The sequence below is a fragment of the Oncorhynchus mykiss genome, chromosome 13, assembly GCF_013265735.2.
Source record: "Oncorhynchus mykiss isolate Arlee chromosome 13, USDA_OmykA_1.1, whole genome shotgun sequence".
NCBI classification, from domain to species: Eukaryota; Metazoa; Chordata; class Actinopteri; order Salmoniformes; family Salmonidae; genus Oncorhynchus; species Oncorhynchus mykiss.
In genome coordinates, this window is record NC_048577.1 from 5,747,161 (window position 1) to 5,756,243 (window position 9,083).

At 45.0% G+C, this 9,083-nt stretch overlaps 1 protein-coding gene across 1 annotated transcript in view; it reads right to left on the minus strand.

Annotated features, from left to right (window-relative positions):
• The window catches only part of LOC110487505 (adhesion G protein-coupled receptor L1-like), a 76,656-nt gene extending 67,997 nt beyond the window's left edge, over window positions 1-8,659 (minus strand). The window contains exon 1 of the mRNA XM_036939965.1: window positions 7,592-8,659. The gene's annotated coding sequence lies outside the window, so the exon portion shown is untranslated. The remainder of the gene's footprint in view (window positions 1-7,591) is intronic.
• Between the last annotated feature and the right edge of the window lie 424 nt (window positions 8,660-9,083).

Below are 9,083 nucleotides of genomic sequence, written 5' to 3' on the forward strand. Positions count from 1 at the left end.
AGTATCTCTCCCTCTTCTCTTCCTCACCTCTCCACCTATAGTATCTCTCCCTCTTCTCTTCCTCACCTCTCCACCTATAGTATCTCTCCCTCTTCTCTTCTCTTCCTCACCTCTCCACCTATAGTATCTCTCCCTCTTCTCTTCCTCACCTCTCCACCTATAGTATCTCTCCCTCTTCTCTTCCTCACCTCTCCACCTATAGTATCTCTCCCTCTTCTCTTCTCTTCCTCACCTCTCCACCTATAGTATCTCTCCATCTTCTCTTCCTCACCTCTCCACCTATAGTATCTCTCCATCTTCTCTTCTCTTCCTCACCTCTCCACCTATAGTATCTCTCCATCTTCTCTTCTCTTCCTCACCTCTCCACCTATAGTATCTCTCCATCTTCTCTTCCTCACCTCTCCACCTATAGTATCTCTCCATCTTCTCTTCCTCACCTCTCCACCTATAGTATCTCTCCCTCTTCTCGTCTCTTCTCTTCCTCACCTCTCCACCTATAGTATCTCTCCATCTTCTCTTCTCTTCCTCACCACCTATAGTGTCTCTCCCTCTTCTCTTCTCTTCCTCACCTCTCCACCTATAGTATCTCTCCCTCTTCTCTTCCTCACCTCTCCACCTATAGTATCTCTCCCTCTTCTCTTCTCTTCCTCACCTCTCCACCTATAGTATCTCTCCATCTTCTCTTCTCTTCCTCACCTCTCCACCTATAGTATCTCTCCCTCTTCTCTTCTCTTCCTCACCTCTCCACCTATAGTTTCTCTCCATCTTCTCTTCTCTTCCTCACCACCTATAGTATCTCTCCCTCTTCTCTTCTCTTCTCTTCCTCACCTCTCCACCTATAGTATCGCTTCTCTTCTCTTCCTCACCTCTCCACCTATAGTATCTCTCCCTCTTCTCTTCTCTTCCTCACCTCTCCACCTATAGTATCTCTCCATCTTCTCTTCTCTTCCTCACCTCTCCACCTATAGTATCTCTCCCTCTTCTCTTCCTCACCTCTCCACCTATAGTATCTCTCCCTCTTCTCTTCCTCACCTCTCCACCTATAGTATCTCTCCCTCTTCTCTTCTCTTCCTCACCTCTCCACCTATAGTATCTCTCCATCTTCTCTTCTCTTCCTCACCTCTCCACCTATAGTATCTCTCCCTCTTCTCTTCTCTTCCTCACCTCTCCACCTATAGTTTCTCTCCATCTTCTCTTCTCTTCCTCACCACCTATAGTATCTCTCCCTCTTTTCTTCTCTTCTCTTCCTCACCTCTCCACCTATAGTATCGCTTCTCTTCTCTTCCTCACCTCTCCACCTATAGTATCTCTCCCTCTTCTCTTCTCTTCCTCACCTCTCCACCTATAGTATCTCTCCATCTTCTCTTCTCTTCCTCACCTCTCCACCTATAGTATCTCTCCCTCTTCTCTTCCTCACCTCTCCACCTATAGTATCTCTCCCTCTTCTCTTCCTCACCTCTCCACCTATAGTATCTCTCCCTCTTCTCTTCTCTTCCTCACCTCTCCACCTATAGTATCTCTCCCTCTTCTCTTCATCTTCTTTTTCTCTTTCTTCCCCATCCAAGCATGTCTCTGTCTGTATCACCTGTCTGTATTCCATTTCATTCTTCTCCCTCCTTTTCTGTCTCTCCCCTCTCTATATCTTTATACATCTCTCTCTCTCTGTCTCTCTGTGTCTGTCTGTCTGTCTGTCTGTCTCTCTCTCACACTCTCTCTCTCACTCTCTCTCTCAATTAAATGTATTGACATGTGAAACATTTGTTAACTTTGCCAAAGCAACAAATGTCATATTATGTATATATACAGTGTTGTAACGATGTGCAAATAGTTAAAGTACAAAAGGGAAAATAAATAAACATAAATATGGGTTGTATTTACAATGGTGTTTGTTCTTCACTGGTTGCCCTTTTCTTGTGGCAACAGGTCCCAAATCGTGCTGCTGTGATGGCACACTGTGGAATTTCACCCAGTAGATATGGGAGTTTATCAAAATTGAATTTGTTTTCAAAATCTTTGTGGATCTGTGTAATCTGAGGGAAATATGTGTCTCTAATATGGTCATACATTGGGCAGCAAGTTAGGAAGTGCAGCTCAGTTTCCACCTCATTTTGTGGGCAGTGAGCACATAGCCTGTCTTCTCTTGAGAGCCATGTCTGCCAAGAGCGTCTGCTCACTGAGTCTGTACATAGTCAAAGCTTTCCTTACGTTTGGGTCAGTCACAGTGGTCAGGTATTCTGCCACTGTGTACTCTCTGTTTAGGGCCAAATAACATTCTAGTTTGATATTTTTGTTGTTGTTAATTCTTTCCAATGTGTCAAGTAATTATCTTTTTGTTTTGTCATGATTTGTGACTCACCACCTGGATCAGGTCTTCAGAAGCATAATGTGAAATGCTGTTTTTTACATTGGATAACACTAGAGACTCAGAGCTACATAATGGTATATTATACACTGCATTTGAGGAACAATGTGAAAGTAATTCTGCTTTAAAAGTTGATCAACTTGTAAACTCACTTTTGAGAAAATCGCCTTTGAATGTTTTGGTATCTAGTGAAGGGCGCTTCTTTGTCTACACCCAATCAGCCTCATTCACACCCTCTTAAGATTTAGCCCCACCCATCTTGTTTCGCACTCGGAGAACACACTTGACGAACTGGCCAATGATTTGTTTACCTCCGGGATAACATGAAAACAGCCTAACCAGCTCTGCTGGTAACAATTTCATTACGTTTTTTTTTTCAGACATTTACTGACACCGGCCATATTCAACGGGTGTTGTACAAAACATTAGCTAATGAGCCAGCCAGCTAACATTAGTTAGCTAGTTAAACAACAATGAACAAAGTGTCAACAATGCCACAGTGCTGGGGGCTAATCAACCATGTTCAGTGTTAGCTAGCTAACATTGGACTCTAACTAGAAAAGCAAACGGCTCTGGGAAACAAATAATGTCAGCTAGGGAGCCAGCCAGCTAACAGGAGTTTGAAATTAAACCACTTTCTGTCCAAATTAGAAATGTGTAATATCTGAAAATGTAGCTAGCTAACGCTAGACTATCTTATCTGGATACATAAATCATCATGCATGACGGACGCGTCTCCCTGTCAGGAATGCCATGCCACGATTGCCCCTTAGTTTGAAGATGTAATCCGGAGACAGGTGTTTTCTCCATCTCTTTAGCTGTCATACTTTAATTCCACTGATTTCAAAACTTGATCCTCCGGAAAGTGGAGAGCAACACTTATGCAGCTCCACCACACAATAACATTTTTGTTAAAGCCGCGTTGTCACGATGTTCGTAATAATGATGGTCAGACCAAGATGCAGCGTACTGTGAGTTCCACATATTTTAATGAAAGTGAAACTTAAGTAAATACAAAACAAATAAAGAATAAACGAACCGTGACGACAAAGCAGTGCAAACAAGCAACTAAACATAAACAATATCCCATGACCCACAGGTGGGAAAAAATGCTACTTAAGTATGATCCCCAATTAGAGACAACGATAGCCAGCTGCCTCTAATTGGGAATCATACCAAAAAATCCCAACATAGAAAAAACAACCTAGAACCCCACATAGAAAATATAAACTAGACTAACCCCCCCTAGTCACGCCCTGACCTCTACCATAGAAAATAAAGGCTTTCTATGGTCAGGACGTGACAGTACCCCCCTCAAAATCTGAAAAAAAGGGAGGGTTAGGGGGGGGTGTCTAGTGTCGGTGGTGGCAGGACAAAGTACCCACTCGGCTCTCGGATCCACCAACATTGGGGGCGGCTCTGGTGCAGGACAAAGTACCCACTCGGCTCTCGGATCCACCATTTTGGTGGTGGCTCTGGTGCGGGACGAAAAACCCACTCGGCTCTCGGATCCACCATATTTGGTGGTGGCTCTGGTGCGGGACGAAGAACCCGCTCGGCTCTCGGATCCACCATATTTGGTGGTGGCTCTGGTGCGGGACGAAGAACCCGCTCGGCTCTCGGATCCACCATATTTGGTGGTGGCTCTGGTGCGGGACGAAGAACCCGCTCGGCTCTCGGATCCACCATATTTGGTGGTGGCTCTGGTGCGGGACGAAGAACCCACTCGGCTCTCGGATCCACCATATTTGGTGGTGGCTCTGGACTGGGAACTGTTGCCGGAACGCTGGACTAGGAACTATCGCAGGAAGATCTGGACTGGGAACTGTCGCCGGAAGCTCTGGACTGGGAACTGTCGCCGGAAGCTCTGGACTGTGGAGGCGCACTGGAGGCCTGATGCGTTGGACCGGTACAGGTGGCACCGGGCTGATGACACGCACCTCAGGGCGAGTAAGGGGAGGAGGCACAGGACGTACTGGGCTGTGGAGGCGCACTGGAGACACAGTACATATGGCCGGCGCAGGATATCCTGGTCCGAGGAGGCGTACTGGAGACACAGTACGTATGGCCGGCGCAGGATATCCTGGTCCAAGGAGGCGTACTGGAGACACAGTACGTATGGCCGGCGCAGGATATCCTGGTCCGAGGAGGCGTACTGGAGACCAGGAGCGCTGAGCTGGCACAACAAACTTTTGATAATTAGCAGATTGTACAAGTTCTGTTTTTCCAGTTCTGTTTTTCCAGAATTCTGCATGCAGAGTGTCAACTTGGTGTTTGTCCCATTTTGTGAATTCTTGGTTGGTGAGCGGACCCCAGACCTCACAACCATGAAGGGAAATTGGTTTTTATAACTGAATCAAGTATTTTTAGCCAGATCCTAATTGGTACGTCGAATTTGATGTTCCTTTTAATGTCGTAGTAGGCCCTTCTTGCCTCGGCGCTCGGTGCTCGGCGCTCGGTGCTCGGTGCTCGGCGCTCGGTGCTCGGCGCTCGGTGCTCGGTGCTCGGCGCTCGGTGCTCGGCGCTCGGCGTCGCCGGCCTACTAGCCATCAACAATCCTTTTTCTTTTTCCCTTAGTTTTGTCTTGGGTTCTTTCACACCTGGTTTCATTTGCTTGAATTTCTGTGTGTATAATTACCCCTGTTGCCTGCGTAGGTTTGCGCGGGATTGTTCGTGTTATGTTGCTTGTTGAGGTTGTGCCTGTGTATTTTCATGTATTATACCGAGTGTGTATCAGTTCTAGGAGCGGTGTTTTTTCCTCCTTCCGTGAGTAACTGGTTTCTCTTTTGTCGAGTTTATTTTGTTATTGTACCTGACCTTTATGTTTTTGTGGACTTGCCTATTAAAAACCGCTACTCGGACATCTCTGCTCTCCTGCGTTTCACTCCTTCACCTACATCTAGACACAATATCGTAACAATGGTAGTTATTGAGGTCAAATTTGTCTCCACCTTTGTGGATTGGGGTGATCAGTCCTTGGTTCCAAATATTGGGGAATAGGCCAGAGCTGAGGATGATGCTAAAGAGTTTAAGTATAGCCAATTGGAATTTGTGGTCTGTGTATTTTATCATTTCATTGAGGATACCATCAACACCACAGGCCTTTTAGGGTTGGAGGGTTTGAATGTTGTCTTGTAGTTCAATCCATGTAATTGGATCATCCAGTGGGTTCTGGTAGTGTTTAGTAGTTGATTCTAAGAGTTGTATTTGATCATGTATATGTTGTTGCTGTTTATTCTTTGTTATAGAGCCAGATTGGAGAAGTGGTTTATCCGATAGATAACTCTTCGTGTTGTTTGTTTAGTGTTTTCCAATTTTCCCAGAAGTGGTTTGATTACTTGGATTCTTCAATTACATTGAGCTGATTTCTGACATGCTGTTCCTTCTTTTTCCGTAGTGTATTTCTGTATTGTTTTAGTGATTCACCATAGTGAAGGCGAAGGCTCAGGTTTTCTGTATTGTTTTAGTGATTCACCATAGTGAAGGCGAAGGCGAAGGCTCAGGTTTTCTGTATTGTTTTAGTGATTCACCATAGTGAAGGCGTAGGCTCAGGTTTTCTGTATTGTTTTAGTGATTCACCATAGTGAAGGCGTAGACTCAGGTTTTCTGTATTGTTTTAGTGATTCACCATAGTGAAGGCGTAGGCTCAGGTTTTCTGGGTCTCTGTGTTTTTGGTTGGATAGGTTTCTCAATTTCTTTCTTAGGTTTTTCATTCTTCATCAAACCATTTGCAATTGTTGCTCATTTTCTTTGGTTGTCGGCTTGAAATGTATAGATTTGAAAATATGATATGATATAAATGTATAGATTTGAATATATGATATGATATAAATGTATAGATTTGAAGGAAGGGAAGCCGAGAGGTCAACTATACAGTTTAGGTTTTCTACTGCCAAGTTTACACCTTCACTATTACAGTAAAACGTTTTCTCCAGGAAGTTGTCTAAATGGGATTGAATGTATTGTTGCCTAATTGTTTTCTGGTAGGTTTCCACACTACATTCCTTCCCTCTATAGCATTTCTTAATATTATCGAAGTCCTTTGGCTTTGATGCCTCATGATTGAGTATTGCTCCTTTGAAGTGGACTGTGTTTTTGCTGTGATCTGACAGGGGTGTCAGTAGGCTGATAGTGAACGGTCTGAGAGACTCTGGGTTGAGGTCAGTGATACAGTAATCTACAGTACTACTGCCAAGGGATGAGCTGTAGGTGTTGCCTACCGTAAAACTCCCCTCGAAGCCAACCATTGACTATGTATAGACCCAGCGTGCGACAGAGCTACAGGAATTGAGACCCGTTTTGTCATAGTTGTGTCTACAGGGAAATATTTTGGAGGGAATGCTGTCTCCTCCAGGTAGGTGTTTTGTCCCCCTGAGTGCTAAGAGTGTCAGGTTCTTGTCCAGTTCTGGCATGTAGGTCACCACAGCTCTCTCTCTCTCTTTCTGTCCCTCTCTCTATCCAGCCCACCTCCACTTTACATTCTGTTTATAATCTCTTTGTCCACTGGTCTTGACTTCTCCCCCGTGATCCCTCTTTCCACCATCATAGTCCCCAGTCAAAACATACTGACACACACACACGCACGCACGCACGCGCACACACACACACGCACGCACGCACGCACACACACACACACACACACACACACACACACACACACACACACACACACACACACACACACACTCCCTACAGAATACCAACACAGAGGAGAGACAAACAGAGACAGACAAAAATAAGACACTCTTCAAAGACTTGGAACACAATCATCACACACACACACGAGCACGCACAGACACACAACATATGTAGAAACACACACACACACACACATTGATTTGAAATTTGATTAGAACAGGAATGTGAGTGACTCACCACTCAGTGAGACAGCCTGTCAGTAAGCAAACCCCCTACTATCACATTCATCATCCTACTGTCTGTTTCTCAGAGGAGAGAAAGAGGGAGAGATTCTAAATGCCTGTTGGAGTGTTCCATGGTGCATTAAAACAACTCACACACAGCAGGAGACGCCACTAGTCAACATGTGTATGACACACACACACACACACACACACACACACACAGGAGTGTACATGCATTGCATACGCCATATTGACAGGCCAAACCGTAGCCTAAGTGGTATATGTGTGGGTGTGTGTGTGTGTGTGATTGTACAGACCAAACCGTTCTTCATACATGTACCCTACCGTCGCCATTATTCCCGCTTACCTCGAACGCTCGAGTCTCCCTCCTCCTCCTCTGTCGTTCACTGCGTCTCCTCCTTCATCCCGCCTCTCCTCTTCTCTCCTCCGGTCCCCCAATCCTTCCCTCCCGTTGTTTTATCCTCGGTTCTCTCTCCCTCTCCTTCTTGCCGATGCAGTAAAAATAAGCCCGTGTAATAGGCGACCCGGTTGCTCCCGGGCGAGGCCACGCGCACGGTGTGTGTGAGAGCGAGATGGAATAAAGAAGGGAGTCAACCGATCCTCGACGTGGGAATTATCCGACAACGCGAGCGTATCCTCCTCGACGAAAAACACTCCACATGAGGAAACACACGCCACTTTAGCGTCACACATACGCTCAATCTCACCTAATAGGACTCGACCGTCTTTCCCGCTGTTGCACGTCACGTTGCACTAAAGTAGCTTATTATAATGATATCTCCCTCGGGTTCCTATGGCGATGACTGTAGCCTATTCTACAGGCTAGTCCAGTTGGATGACAAATACAAACGTACAGATATAACACATAGCAAATGGAAGTCATATTATATTATATGATGTATCGTCGAGTCCAGTCAAAATGCAGTCGCACTGATGAGGCTGGGCTATTGGCCAATGTAAAACACTTCAGTAGCGCATAGCTTGGTAGGCTACAGCATCCTTCCTCTCCCTAGACTGGAATGCGGAGGGCTCCAAGATTACACACGGATAGATATTATCCAGAGCATTTAAATAATCTAGACCTGATCGTCCGTGATGCTCCATAAACCTCACGACCGAATAGAGTTGATATGACCGACGATCGAATGTATGGAATCGTTAATACCCTAGCGTGATAGCGGAAAGTAACGTACGCACTGTTTCTCAATGGCACCGATTTCCGTTAAACGCGGCCTCGTCTAGCTCTGTCTCGCTCGCTCGCTCTCTCTCCCGCTCTCTCTCTCTCTCTCTCTCTCTCTCTCTCTCTCTTATTTGAATCAAACCAACAAATCTACAATTTCACATTGGCATAGTGGTAATCAGACAGTATAGGCTCTAATTGTAGTCTATGACACAAAGTTATTATTTAAAACGGTAATATTTATAAAGATTGAATCTAGGAGTCAGGAGAAAGCCTAAACCTAACCAATCCAATGCCTATCATATGTAAGAGCAGGTAACGAGCTCGTTACAAAAACCAAGCGTATTGTAGCCTACAGTACACATACAATATGTTGGCCTGTACTGTATATGTTGCCTTCAGACAGTATTCACGCCCCTTGACTTATTCCACATGTTGTTACGTAACAGCCTGAATTTAACATGGATTCAATTGATCTGTTGTGTCAGCGATCTACACACAATACCCTATAATGTCAACGTGGAATTTTGTTTGTGGGATTTCATATTATTAACAACAAATTCAAAGCTGAAATGTCTTGAGTCAATGAGTATTCAACCCCTGTGTTATGTCAAGCCTAAATAAGTTCAGGAGTAAAAATGTGCTCAACAAGTCACAT